We start from the raw sequence: 15,071 nt of genomic DNA, 5'->3' as shown, positions 1-15,071 counted from the left end.
ATGCAGTATAGTTCCCCCACATTAGGTGCAGTATAGTCCCCCACATTAGGTGCAGTATAGTTCCCCACATTAGGTGCAGTATAGTTCCCCCACATTAGGTGCAGTAAAGTTCTCCCACATTAGGTGCAGTATAGTTCCCCCACATCAGGTGCAGTATAGTCCCCCACATTAGGTAGTAGCAGGTTCCCCATATTAGGTAGAAGCAGGTTCCCCACATTAGGTAGTAGCAGGTTCCCCACATTAGGTAGAAGCAGGTTCTCCACATTAGGTAGAGAGGTTCCCCACATTAGGTAGAAGCAGGTTCCCCCCGCCCCCGGACTCACACACACACACACACACAGACACCCACACACACATAGACACACTTACCTGTCCTGCGCTTCTCTCCGACGGCGGCCTGACGAGTGACGTCACTGACGTCCTCCTGTGCGGGTCTGCGGAGGGACGTCACATGCACGACATCCCTCTTCAGACTCGGGCCGGTGCATTGCCATAGAATGAAATTTACCATATAATGAAATGCTCCGCCTCCATCACATCCTATTGGCTCACACTTGTCACGTGACATATTTAACCGTCACGCATCGACGCACACAGCAGTCTCAGTTTGGCTATCACAGGGGGAGGATCTCCTCTCCCTGTGATAGCTGAAGCTGCACGGAGCTCACATGGGCTCTGTGGCCCGATTTAATGCTGGGTAGCCTGGGTAGCCTTTAGCTGTCTGGGCATGCTGGGAGTTGTGGTGCCTAACTTTCCTTCACTATTAATACTAAACTATGCTAACTTACTACCTACACTAATCTACGGCTACGCTACCTACCTACCTCCCTACGCTATTTGCGTAGTGCTGCGCATGTGCTTCACTGCTTTAGCTGCGCGCGCATGCGCAGTACTACTTTACCTGCACCCGATGCTCTACTTTCTGTTCCCAGCTCCCTGAGCGTTAACGGGGGACGGGGAGTAGAGCTGCGGGCGTGGGGTGTAGTTAGCGGTGGCGGGAGGCACGCTGACAGCGCTATCGGGCATAGGGATCCCGATAGCGCTGTAGATCTATAAAACAGTAAATTTAATAAAAGAGTAAATGTATGAGCCGTATGAGCTGAGTAAATGTATGAGCTTCTGTGACACGATTGAATCAGGCCACAGAGCCCATGTGAGCTCCGTGCAGCTTCAGCTATCACAGGGAGAGGAGATCCTCGCCCTGTGATAGCCAAACTGAGACTGCTGTGCGCGTCGATGCGTGACGGTTAAATATGTCACGTGACAAGTGTGAGCCAATAGGATGTGATGGAGGCGAAGCATTTCATTCTATGGCAAATTTCATTCTATGGCAATGCACCTGCCAGCCAACCAGAGACGCATAGGAGGGCGGGGTAAGTGAAACCTCCCTGTGTAATGAAGAAAACTGTGCCCTGAAGTGGAAAGTGACCCTCCGCATAGGGACACAGTTGAGGGAGGGTAGTGGGAATGGAATGAGAGGGAGCGGCCTGCAAAAAAAAAAACTGCACGTCGGGCAATACAAATTACATATACCTAGTGCGAGCTGTGTCGGCCACCCGGCGCCCCTGTTGCTATGGCGCCCTGTGCGGCCGCACAGCTCGCACACCCCTAAGGCCGGCCCTGGGTGTATAATTACTATATGTCTTGATCCCACAGAGATAGCAGCAGTATACAGAGAGGGGAGGTGTATATCTACTATTTCCTCATTGTCCTACGTGTGTCCAGCAAAACCACAAATGAGTTAAATCCTCACAATGAGACGGGTTATTTAGCAATAAATCAATGACGCACTTAGATGTCCACCCTATAAGGCTGTGTTGACATGTTGTGGTACCACAACTAATTACCGCATGCATTTTTACCGCAAATGGCGGAAACAAAACAAAATAAAACACAGGGCCCGGAGGGCTTTTTGAGCCTTCCCGTGGCCCCAATAATCGTCCTGTATAAAGGTCCTGACGGAGGGGGTGTACTTACTTTATTGGCACAGTGGAGGGAGAGTAGGAGGGGTTCCCCCTGTACGGTTGTAGCATGACGTGGGTGCCGTCCTCATGATGTCTCAGCCGCAGCGTCGTGCAGTAAGCTGCATTCATGTGTCGGGGCGCTTGCTCCATTATATGCAAATTTAATGACGGCTCAGCGAGTGAGTGTGAGTAAGCGGAGCAGGATGACTCCATATTACTGACTGCCTCTGCCGCTAACCTCCACTCTTATGTTTTCCGAGTATTGCATTAAAACTATTTTACCCTATTGCACTCCTTATGGTAAATAAATTATCTTTCTAATGTACTTTGTTTAAAAAAAAAAAAGAAGTTTTTTATGTTTTGTGTTTAAAAAAAGCTGCCACTAGGTGTCTCCCTACTTGTCCAGAGCACATTCCCCCCATCTCTTGCACAGACTTTGGACTCTTGTTGGCCTGGCAGAAGTCCAAATTCAGGAAATGCAATTGTTACGCCGAGCGCTCCGGGTCCCCGCTCCTCCCCGGAGCGCACGCAGCGTTCTCCTGTTCGCAGCGCCCCGGTCAGATCGCGCTGCGATAATGTCCCTAGTCGGGATGCGATTCGCGATGCGGGACGCGCCCGCTCGCGGTGCGCACCCCGACCCGCTTACCAGACTTGCTCCCCATCTGTGCTGTCCCGACGCGCGTGGCCCCGCTCCCTAAGGCGCGCGCGCGCCGGTTCTTTGCGATTTAAAGGGCCGGTGCGCCACTGATTGGTGCATGGGTTTTAATTAGTGTGTTCACCTGTGCGCTCCCTATATTACCTGACTTCCCCTGCACTTCCTTGCCGGATCTTGTTGCCATTGTGCCAGTGAAAGCGTTCCTTGTGTATCCCTAGCCAGTGTTCCAGACCTCTTGCCGTTGCCCCTGACTACGATCCTTGCTGCCTGCCCTGACCTTCTGCTACATCCGACCTTGCTCTTGTCTAATCCCTTGTACCGCGCCTATCTCAGCAGTCAGAGAGGTTGAGCCGTTGCCGGTGGATACGACCTTGTTGCTACCGCCGCTGCAAGACCATCCCGCTTTGCGGCGGGCTCTGGTGAATTCCAGTAGCAACTTAGAACCGGTCCACCGACACGGTCCACGCCAATCTCTCTCTGACACAGAGGATCCACCTCCAGCCTGCCGATCCTGACAGTAGATCCGGCCATGGATCCCACTGAGGTCCCGCTGCCAGTTGTCGCTGACCTTACCACGGTGGTCGCCCAGCAGTCGCAACAGATAGCGCAACAAGGCCATCAGCTGTCTCAACTGACCGTGATGCTACAGCAGCTTCTACCACAGCTTCAGCAACCATCTCCTCCGCCAGCTCCTGCACCTCCTCTGCAGCGAGTGGCCGCCTCAGGCCTACGTTTATCTTTGCCGGACAAGTTTGATGGGGACTCTAAACTTTGCCGTGGTTTCTCTCGCAATGTTCCCTGCATTTGGAGATGATGTCGGACCAATTTCCAACTGAAAGGTCAAAGGTGGCTTTCGTGGTCAGTCTTCTGTCTGCGAAAGCCCTGTCATGGGCCACACCGCTCTGGGACCGCAATGATCCTGTCACTGCCTCTGTACACTCTTTCTTCGCGGAGATTCGAAGTGTCTTCGAGGAACCAGCCCGAGCCTCTTCTGCCCTGCTGAACCTGGTCCAGGGTAATTCTTCTGTAGGTGAGTACGCCATCCAATTCCGTACTCTCGCCTCCGAATTGTCCTGGAATAACGAGGCCCTCTGCGCGACCTCCAAAAAAGGCCTATCCAGTAACATCAAAGATGTGCTGGCCGCACGAGAAATCCCTGCTAACCTGCATGAACTTATTCATCTGGCCACCCGCATTGACATGCGTTTTTCCGAAAGACGTCAGGAGCTCCGCCAGGATATGGACTTTGTTCGCACGAGGCGGTTTCTCTCCCCGGCTCCTCTCTTCTCTGGTCCTCTGCAATCTGTTCCTGTGCCTTCCGCCGTGGAGGCTATGCAAGTAGACCGGTCTCGCCTGACACCTCAAGAGAGGACACGCCGCCGCAATGAGAACCTATGCCTGTACTGTGCCAGTACCGAACACTTCTTGAATAATTGTCCTATCCAACCTCCACGTCTTACTGTGCCTGTGCGGATTTCTTCTTCTAACTTCTACTTCTCTGCTGTGGCCTTCTTGGATTCCGGATCTGCAGGAAATTTTATTTTGGCCTCTTTCGTTAACAGGTTCAACATCCCAGTGACCAGTCTCGCCAGACCCCTCTACATCGCCTCTGTTAATGGTGAAAGATTGGACCGCACAGAATCCCTCTTAATGTGCATTGGACCCCATCACGAAAAGATTGAATTTCTGGTACTTTCTAACTGCACCTCTGAAATTCTTCTTGGACTACCTTGGCTGCAACGCCATTCCCCTACCCTTGACTGGACCTCCGGGGAGATCAAGTACTGGGGTACTTCTTGCCACACAAAATGCCTTATGTCTGCTCCCAGTCCTGCCAGTCAAAACCCTGTGGCTTCTCCGATTCCAGGTCTTCCCAAGGCCTATCTGGACTATGCTGATGTTTTTTGCAAAAAACAAGCTGAGACTTTGCCCCCTCACAGGCCATATGACTGTCCTATTGATCTCCTCCCTGGTACTACTCCACCCCGGGGCAGAATCTATCCTCTGTCTGTTACGGAAACACAAGCCATGATGGAGTACATCCAAGAAAATTTAAAAAGGGGATTTATCCGCAAGTCTTCCTCCCCTGCCGGAGCAGGGTTCTTCTTTGTCTCTAAAAAAGACGGTTCCTTACGACCATGCATTGATTATTATGCATAATAAAATCACTATAAAAAAAACGCTACCCCCTGCCTCTTATCTCGGAACTCTTTGACCGCCTACGTGGCGCCAACATCTTTACCAAATTGGATTTAAGAAGTGCATATAATCTCATCCACATCAGGGAAGGGGACGAGTGGAAGACCGCCTTTAACACCAGAGATGGACACTTTGAATATCTGGTTATGCCCTTTGGGCTTTGCAACGCCCATGCTGTCTTCCAGGACTTTGTAAATGAAATTTTTCGTGATTTATTATATACCTGTGTTGTGGTCTACCTGGACGATATTTAGATTTTTTCTTCTAACCTAGAAGAACACCGCCGGCATGTCCGCATGGTTCTTCAGAGACTCCGGGACAATCAGTTATATGCCAAGATGGAGAAATGCCTCTTTGAATGCCAATCTCTTCACTTCCTAGGATATTGAGTCTCTGGCCAGGGACTCCAAATGGACCTGGACAAACTATCAGCCGTATTGGATTGGCCACGCCCCTCCGGACTCCGAGCTATCCAACGTTTCTTGGGGTTTGCCAATTACTACAGACAATTTATTCCATAATTTTCCACCATTGTGGCCCCAATTGTGGCCCTAACCAAGAAAACGCCAACCCCAAGTCATGGCCTCCTCAAGCGGAAGAGGCGTTCAACCGTCTCTAAACTGCCTTTTCTTCTGCTCCTGTACTCTCCAGACCTGATCCATCTAAACCCTTCTCACTGGAGGTAGACGCCTCCTCGGTGGGAGCTGGAGCTGTACTCCTACAGAAAAATTCTTCCGGACATGGTGTTACTTGTGGTTTCTTTTCTAGGACCTTCTCTCCGGCGGAGAAAAACTACTCCATTGGTGATCGTGAACTACTGGCCATAAAACTGGCCCTCGAGGAATGGAGGCACCTGCTGGAGGGGTCCAAATACCCAGTTATTATATACACTGATCACAAAAATCTCTCTTATCTTCAGTCTGCCCAACGGCTGAACCCTCGCCAGGCTAGGTGGTCGTTGTTCTTTGCCCGTTTCAACTTTGAAATTCATTTCCGCCCCGCTGACAAGAACATTAGGGCTGACGCCCTCTCTCGCTCCTCGGATGCCTCTGAAATGGAAGCCTCCCTGCAACACATTATTCCCCCGGACTGTCTGATCTCCGCTTCCCCAGCTTCCATCAGACAAACTCCTCCTGGAAAGACCTTCGTTCCTCCACGCCAGCGCCTCAGGATTCTCAGGTGGGGACACTCCTCACACCTCGCCGGCCATGCTGGCGTCAAAAAATCCGTCCAGCTCATCTCTCATTTTTATTGGTGGCCTACCCTGGAAGCAGATGTTGCTGATTTTGTTAGGGCTTGTACAGTCTGTGCCCGGGACAAGACTCCTCGCCAGAAGCCTGCTGGTCTCCTCCATCCTCTGCCTGTTCCTGAGCTACCATGGTCTCAGATTTCTATGGACTTTATTACAGACTTACCTTTATCCCATGGCAACACAGTTATTTGGGTGGTCATTGATCGTTTCTCCAAGATGGCACATTTTATTCCTCTTCCAGGTCTTCCTTCTGCGCCACAGTTGGCGAAACAATTTTTTGTGCACATTTTTCGCCTTCACGAGCTTCCTACGCATATCGTCTCAGATAGAGGCGTTCAATTTGTGTCGAAATTCTGGAGGGCCCTCTGTAATCAACTTAAAATCAAATTAAACTTCTCGTCTTCCTATCATCCCCAATCCAATGGGCAAGTGGAGAGAGTTAATCAGGTTCTTGGTGACTATTTGCGACATTTTGTTTCCTCCCGCCAGGATGATTGGGCCGATCTCCTACCATGGGCCGAATTCTCGTACAATTTCAAAGTCTCTGAGTCCTCCGCTAAATCCCCATTCTTTGTGGTGTACGGCCGTCACCCTCTTCCCCCCTCCCCACTCCCACGCCTTCTGGTTTGCCCGCTGTTGATGAGGTGACTCGGGACTTCTCCACCATCTGGAAAGAGACTCTAAAATCTCTCATACAGGCCTCATCCCGGATGAAGAAACATGACGACAAAAAAAGAAGAACTCCTCCTGTCTTTTCTCCTGGAGACAAAGTGTGGCTCTTCGCCAAGTATATCCGCTTCTGTGTCCCCAGTTATAAACTGGGACCACGTTATCTCCAACCTTTTAAAATCAAATGCCAAATTAACCCTGTCTCCTACAAACTCCTTCTTCCTCCTTCTCTCCGTATTCCCAATGCTTTTCATGTCTCTCTCCTTAAACCGCTTGTCCTTAACCGCTTCTCTCCTAAGGTTGTTGCTCCTACTCCTGTCTCCGGGTCCTCAGACATCTTCTCGGTTAAAGAAATTCTTGCATCCAAGATGGTCAGAGGTAAAAAAAAAATTCTTGTGGACTGGGAGAATTGCGGCCCGGAGGAGAGGTCATGGGAAACCGAGGATAACATCCTTGACAAGGACCTTATCTACAGGTTTTCGGGTTCTAAAAAGAGGGGGAGACCCAAGGGGGGGGGGGGTACTGTTACGCCGAGCGCTCCGGGTCCCCGCTCCTCCCCGGAGCGCTCGCAGCGTTCTCCTGTTCGCAGCGCCCCGGTCAGACCCGCTGACCGGGTGCTCTGCGATAATGTCCCTAGTCGGGATGCGATTCGCGATGCGGGACTCGCCCGCTCGCGGTGCGCACCCCGACCCGCTTACCAGACTCGCTCCCCCTCTGTGCTGTCCCGGCGCGCGTGGCCCCACTCCCTAGGGCGCGCGCGCGCTGGTTCTTTGCGATTTAAAGGGCCGGTGCGCCACTGATTGGTGAATACCAGTAGCAACTTAGAACCGGTCCACCGACACGGTCCACGCCAATCCCTCTCTGACACAGAGGATCCACCTCCAGCCTGCCGATCCTGATAGCAATCTGGAGTGCTGAGAGGTGTGTGTGTTTGTGTGCAGCCTTAGCCAATCATAGCTCATCTCACACTGATCTGCTCTGGGCTGTGTGTAGCAGAGTGAGTGAGGAAGTTCTCCCCTGTATGGTTTTAGATGATGTCATGCCTGCTGGGGAATGCCCCTTCCCAGTCTGTGAATCTGACTGAGACTGAGAAGAAAATACAGAATAATATCAAAAGGAGATAGAAGAACAGCACATCCAATTTAAAAAAATATCCGTATGGGGGTGCACGCAGATCCTGGATCCTTGGTTAGAGGACCAAATTATTTAAACAGCAAAAAAAGATCTTGTCCACAGCACCAATTCCAAAAAAAGTGAAAATTTTATTCCATAACAGGTGTCAAAACAGCAGCGACGTTTCAGTCAGCTCAACCTGACCTTTCTCAAGCAGTATATCAATAGTGTTAACCACATTTATATAAGGGTATCAATCACACCAGATACCAAAAAGAGTAAATAACAATTAGTGAATAAAGTGCATCATAGTGCATACTCAAAGTGCATATAAAATATTCAACCACAAAAAATTAATCACACAGTATATCAAAATTGTATACATAATTGTAAAAAACACACATATATCATACAGTGTAAAAGAAATTAAGATAAATGCTTAATCGCATTTAATTTAGACAAGTGATAACCATGTGTAGAAAATAATAAAGATTAAAAAGGTGGGGGGAGTAAACACTCACCGGATGATCACATAGTCAACGCCATTACAGTAGCTAGCGTGGGGTAATGCAGACTGCGCCTGCGTAACCTGTTCAATGAGTGTTTGTCCACGTGACTCAACCAATCGGCTGAAGGCATTGCAGTACCCAAGGAGACGAGCGCAGCGTCACAGTACGCATGCGCACATCCCCATGAGCTCAACAGCGCCATCTTGAAAAAGGGAATGAAGCCTCCATAATCTATATAGATGTGCTGGTAACTAAACAAAACAAGATTTTTATAAACAATCTAGTTCATCCCTGTTTGGGATCTGTACAGTGGTAGGGATGTATCCCAGTCCCTCACTCAAAGAGATCACTCACTCTTTTACAGGCTGTCGGCCCAATCAATGCGTCACCTAGCCCCGAAAAACGGAGCCAAGTGCCGCATAGTGTGCACGCAGTCATGTAACCCCCGCACGCAAGTGCGAGGGAACATGTATGCAGCAACATGGATCGCTGGCAGCCCTAGGACCCTCTCGGTCCATCAAACACATTCAGAGACTCACTCCTAGGGACATAAAGGGACCATCTACTACTAGATAAGATAAAAAAAGAAAAAAGAAATTAATAAATAATAACGATGACAAAATAAAAAAATAAAAAAATAGAAATTGTGCAGGAGGGCACCAAAGTATATAAAAAAAAGGACCAAAAAAAACAAAAGGAAAATAATTAAAAATAAAAAAAATAAAAAAAATAAATAAATAGAAAAATGAATAAATAAAGAAAACGAAAATAAATAGATATTCTTACGAGGCCTCATCCCCTTTGTTACGTTGGTTGGACATGCAAACAACTCATGAACAATTAAGTAAAAATATACATAAAATATTTTTATTTCTTATATTAATAATTATACAAATATATAAATAAGTCATCAGATGAGTGTTCTAAAATCCCCCGATCCACCTAGAAAAAACAAAAGAAGGGCAGATTAGTATAGTTACATATAGTGGAAACACAAAAAGATATAGTAACACCAAGTTTCAATACCACGAATTACATATATTGGAGGATTATTGAGCAACCACCCTATGGGGGGTCTTAAACTCAACGTTCAAGCCCCCTGGTTTCAATGAACCAAGTTTAAAAATCCATTTCAACTCTAATCTCTTTAAGACAGCTTGTCGATCCCCACCTCGTTTAAGCGGAGGGACATGATCGACTATAACAAATTTTAATTCCTTTTCTGTGTGTCCAAAAGTCGCAAAATGACTCGATACCGGCAAATCTAGCTTTTTTTTACGTATTGTGTACCTGTGTTGGTTTAAACGTGTCTTCAGGTCCCAAGTAGTCTCCCCCACATACAGGAGGCCACATGGGCACCAAAGCACGTAAACCACATAAGAACTGTTACACGTTAGATAGTACTTAATAGGGTAAGTTTGTCCACTCCTAGGGTGTACAAAATTGTTACCCTTACACATCAATCCGCAATTTATACATTGTCTACAGGGAAAGCTTCCTTTATTCACAACGGACAGATACCTCTGTGTGCCACCTTGTTTCTGGGAAATGTCCGCCTTAACCAGTCTGTCTTTTAGATTTGTTTGTCTTCTATAGGATAAAAGGGGGTAAGAGTTAAATTCAGAAATATTACAACAATCTTGTATAATGTGCCAATGTTTTCTGATGATCCTGCCTATAGCCTTAGAATCCTCACTATAGGTAGTTACAAAAGGCACCCGTGTGTCATTCTTAATCCTTCTCTCTGGTACCTCCTCCATTTGTTCCACATGAGTTCTATGTCTCTGTACCAAATCCCTGGGGTAACCCCTCTTGGCAAAATTGTCAGTCATCCTTTTCAATGCCGTTTCCAATTTATCTTTTGTGTCTGTAATCCTCCTTGCCCTCAGCATTTGGCTGAAGGGCAAGGAGTTAACCATAGGTCTTGGGTGACAGCTCTCAAATTTCAATAACATGTTACAATCAGTCGGTTTAATGTACAAGTCAGTGGTCAAACCACCATTTTCAACTCTGACCAGTACATCAAGAAAATTAATGGACTCATGAGAATGTGTGAGAGTAAACTTAATACTTGTTGTGACATCATTGAGATAGTCCTGAAAAGAGAGTAATTCAGACACTCCCCCACTCCAGATGAGGAAGATGTCGTCTATGTATCGCCACCACCCCAGGACATGCCTGAAGTGGTGTGACACATAGACGTACATCTCCTCAAAATGCGCCATATATATATTTGCGTATGTGGGCGCAGTGTTACTCCCCATTGCGGTCCCTCTTTTCTGTAAAAAAAATTCACTATTAAAGAGAAAATAATTATTCTCGAGGACCAGCTGTAATAGGGAGACAAGAAAATCAATCTTTTGTGGAGAAAAGGTAGCTTCCGTCAAACATCTGGTAACTGCCTCCACACCCCCATCATGTTGGATGGAGGTGTAGAGGCTAACCACATCAAAGGAGGCAATGATGGTACCAGGTCCCACCCTAATTCCCTTAATCTTGTCCAGAAAGTCAGCAGTATCCCTTACATATGATTTTGTATTAACTGCAAAAGGCCGTAAGACTTTATCCAGATACACCGATATTCGTGAAGTAATAGAGTTCATCCCCGAGACGATCGGTCGTCCCGGGGGGTCCACAAGATTTTTATGGATCTTTGGCAAGAGATATAGTAACGGCGTAACTGGAAAAAGTACAGTCAAGAATTTTTTAGTCTCTTCATCAATAATTCCTGTCCCGAATGCATTTTTCAAAATAGTTTGTATCTTTCTCTCTATCTCAAATTTTGGGTCATGTGTCAGTCTCTCATAAACCGAGATGTCATTTAGTTGTCTTTCAGCTTCTCTAATGTATTGGGTCCTGTCCATGACCACGACCGCACCGCCCTTGTCCGCTGGTTTAATAATGCGGTCGTGGTCATGGACAAGCTCCAACAATGAGTCCATTTCCCTACGAGTCATGTTAGGATGTTTAAGTCGAGTACTCTTATTTCTTAATTCAATAAATTCCTTCTTAACACACTGTTCAAAAGCATTAATTGCATATGACTCTATTGGAGGATTAAAGTCACTTACATTTCGTAGACCCAGTGTTTGTAGTTTCAAGGGTCCTGTGGCACTAGAAATAGAATTGACATTCAAATCAGCAACAGAATGGCCAAGGCTTACATTACAATCACTTTTGTTAGAAAACCAAATTTTCAATTTCAATCTTCTCAGGAATTGACTAAAATCTAGTTCCAATTGGAACCAGTCTGTGAATGTACTAGGACAAAAATTCAAACCCTTGTCCAAAATGCTCAATTGGTCACTAGACAGTTCCTTAGAGGAGATATTAATAACATTATTCAGATTTTCCTTTGTCTCCCTCTCCCTTGTGGGGGCTTCACATCCTTGCGATTTCTGGTTTTTACTCCCTCGGTGATGTTTCCTCCCGCCCCTCCTTGGGCGTCTCCGGTTAGTCCTTGTCCTAAAAAAGATGGTGAATTATCACTCTGTCCCGGTTGGACATTAGTAGGGTTTTTGTTGATACCATTAAATTCTCCAGTGGACACTGATTTGCCCCGTCTGTTGCGTCTGAAGTTAACATGTGATGTGTTCCAGTTATATACTCTCCCTGAACCATAGTCTTGCACGTCTCTGTACCATTTACGTTTTTTGCCGGTCTCTAGTTCAGTCCTGTGTTTGGATAAAAAATCCTTTTGTTTGTTGATAAAGATGTCAAAGTCACAATCAGGTAAAATATTCCTCAAAGTGATTGATACCCTTATATAAATGTGGTTAACACTATTGATATACTGCTTGAGAAAGGTCAGGTTGAGCTGACTGAAACGTCGCTGCTGTTTTGACACCTGTTATGGAATAAAATTTTCACTTTTTTTGGAATTGGTGCTGTGGACAAGATCTTTTTTTGCTGTTTAAATAATTTGGTCCTCTAACCAAGGATCCAGGATCTGCGTGCACCCCCATACGGATATTTTTTTAAATTGGATGTGCTGTTCTTCTATCTCCTTCTGTATTTGCGGTTTGTGAGCGAGCACCCACATAAACTACTCCGAGGATGGAGAATATGGAGGATCCACTGCCTGCTAGTATCGGTAGGAATACGATTAATGAAATTACTACTGGTGTCTTTACATATACCGAGACTGATATATCCCGAATTTTGGGAAATGTATTTGAGGACGCTACATTTTTGCATACTCCTTCTGGTATAGATGTCCAACGCAATTATGAGTTTACTACAAAAAAGCTATTAAGTTTACAACTACATCTAACCATGTTGGTTGAACATTTCAAGGCTAAAAGAATCCCTAGAGGTTTAAGAACACATCCTACTGATAATGCGTATGTACAGGACATGGAGTATAGGAACAAATATGAGGCAATCACCAACAAATATGCATTTGATCTAATTATGCTACAAATAGAGTTTTTACAAAAGGACGTTAATAACACCAAAAAAACTGTGTGTGAATTGGAGTCCACTTTGAGGAATATTTTACCTGATTGTGACTTTGACATCTTTATCAACAAACAAAAGGATTTTTTATCCAAACACAGGACTGAACTAGAGACCGGCAAAAAACGTAAATGGTACAGAGACGTGCAAGACTATGGTTCAGGGAGAGTATATAACTGGAACACATCACATGTTAACTTCAGACGCAACAGACGGGGCAAATCAGTGTCCACTGGAGAATTTAATGGTATCAACAAAAACCCTACTAATGTCCAACCGGGACAGAGTGATAATTCACCATCTTTTTTAGGACAAGGACTAACCGGAGACGCCCAAGGAGGGGCGGGAGGAAACATCACCGAGGGAGTAAAAACCAGAAATCGCAAGGATGTGAAGCCCCCACAAGGGAGAGGGAGACAAAGGAAAATCTGAATAATGTTATTAATATCTCCTCTAAGGAACTGTCTAGTGACCAATTGAGCATTTTGGACAAGGGTTTGAATTTTTGTCCTAGTACATTCACAGACTGGTTCCAATTGGAACTAGATTTTAGTCAATTCCTGAGAAGATTGAAATTGAAAATTTGGTTTTCTAACAAAAGTGATTGTAATGTAAGCCTTGGCCATTCTGTTGCTGATTTGAATGTCAATTCTATTTCTAGTGCCACAGGACCCTTGAAACTACAAACACTGGGTCTACGAAATGTAAGTGACTTTAATCCTCCAATAGAGTCATATGCAATTAATGCTTTTGAACAGTGTGTTAAGAAGGAATTTATTGAATTAAGAAATAAGAGTACTCGACTTAAACATCCTAACATGACTCGTAGGGAAATGGACTCATTGTTGGAGCTTGTCCATGACCACGACCGCATTATTAAACCAGCGGACAAGGGCGGTGCGGTCGTGGTCATGGACAGGACCCAATACATTAGAGAAGCTGAAAGACAACTAAATGACATCTCGGTTTATGAGAGACTGACACATGACCCAAAATTTGAGATAGAGAGAAAGATACAAACTATTTTGAAAAATGCATTCGAGACAGGAATTATTGATGAAGAGACTAAAAAATTCTTGACTGTACTTTTTCCAGTTACGCCGTTACTATATCTCTTGCCAAAGATCCATAAAAATCTTGTGGACCCCCCGGGACGACCGATCGTCTCGGGGATGAACTCTATTACTTCACGAATATCGGTGTATCTGGATAAAGTCTTACGGCCTTTTGCAGTTAATACAAAATCATATGTAAGGGATACTGCTGACTTTCTGGACAAGATTAAGGGAATTAGGGTGGGACCTGGTACCATCATTGCCTCCTTTGATGTGGTTAGCCTCTACACCTCCATCCAACATGATGGGGGTGTGGAGGCAGTTACCAGATGTTTGACGGAAGCTACCTTTTCTCCACAAAAGATTGATTTTCTTGTCTCCCTATTACAGCTGGTCCTCGAGAATAATTATTTTCTCTTTAATAGTGAATTTTTTTTTACAGAAAAGAGGGACCGCAATGGGGAGTAACACTGCGCCCACATACGCAAATATATATATGGCGCATTTTGAGGAGATGTACGTCTATGTGTCACACCACTTCAGGCATGTCCTGGGGTGGTGGCGATACATAGACGACATCTTCCTCATCTGGAGTGGGGGAGTGTCTGAATTACTCTCTTTTCAGGACTATCTCAATGATGTCACAACAAGTATTAAGTTTACTCTCACACATTCTCATGAGTCCATTAATTTTCTTGATGTACTGGTCAGAGTTGAAAATGGTGGTTTGACCACTGACTTGTACATTAAACCGACTGATTGTAACATGTTATTGAAATTTGAGAGCTGTCACCCAAGACCTATGGTTAACTCCTTGCCCTTCAGCCAAATGCTGAGGGCAAGGAGGATTACAGACACAAAAGATAAATTGGAAACGGCATTGAAAAGGATGACTGACAATTTTGCCAAGAGGGGTTACCCCAGGGATTTGGTACAGAGACATAGAACTCATGTGGAACAAATGGAGGAGGTACCAGAGAGAAGGATTAAGAATGACACACGGGTGCCTTTTGTAACTACCTATAGTGAGGATTCTAAGGCTATAGGCAGGATCATCAGAAAACATTGGCACATTATACAAGATTGTTGTAATATTTCTGAATTTAACTCTTACCCCCTTTTATCCTATAGAAGACAAACAAATCTAAAAGACAGACTGGTTAAGGCGGACATTTCCCAGAAACAAGGTGGCACACA

The sequence above is a fragment of the Hyla sarda genome, chromosome 3 (assembly GCF_029499605.1).
Source record: "Hyla sarda isolate aHylSar1 chromosome 3, aHylSar1.hap1, whole genome shotgun sequence".
In the NCBI taxonomy this organism is placed as follows: domain Eukaryota; kingdom Metazoa; phylum Chordata; class Amphibia; order Anura; family Hylidae; genus Hyla; species Hyla sarda.
The sequence above is the reverse complement of the archived record's forward strand: the minus strand, read 5'-3'. Positions refer to the sequence as shown.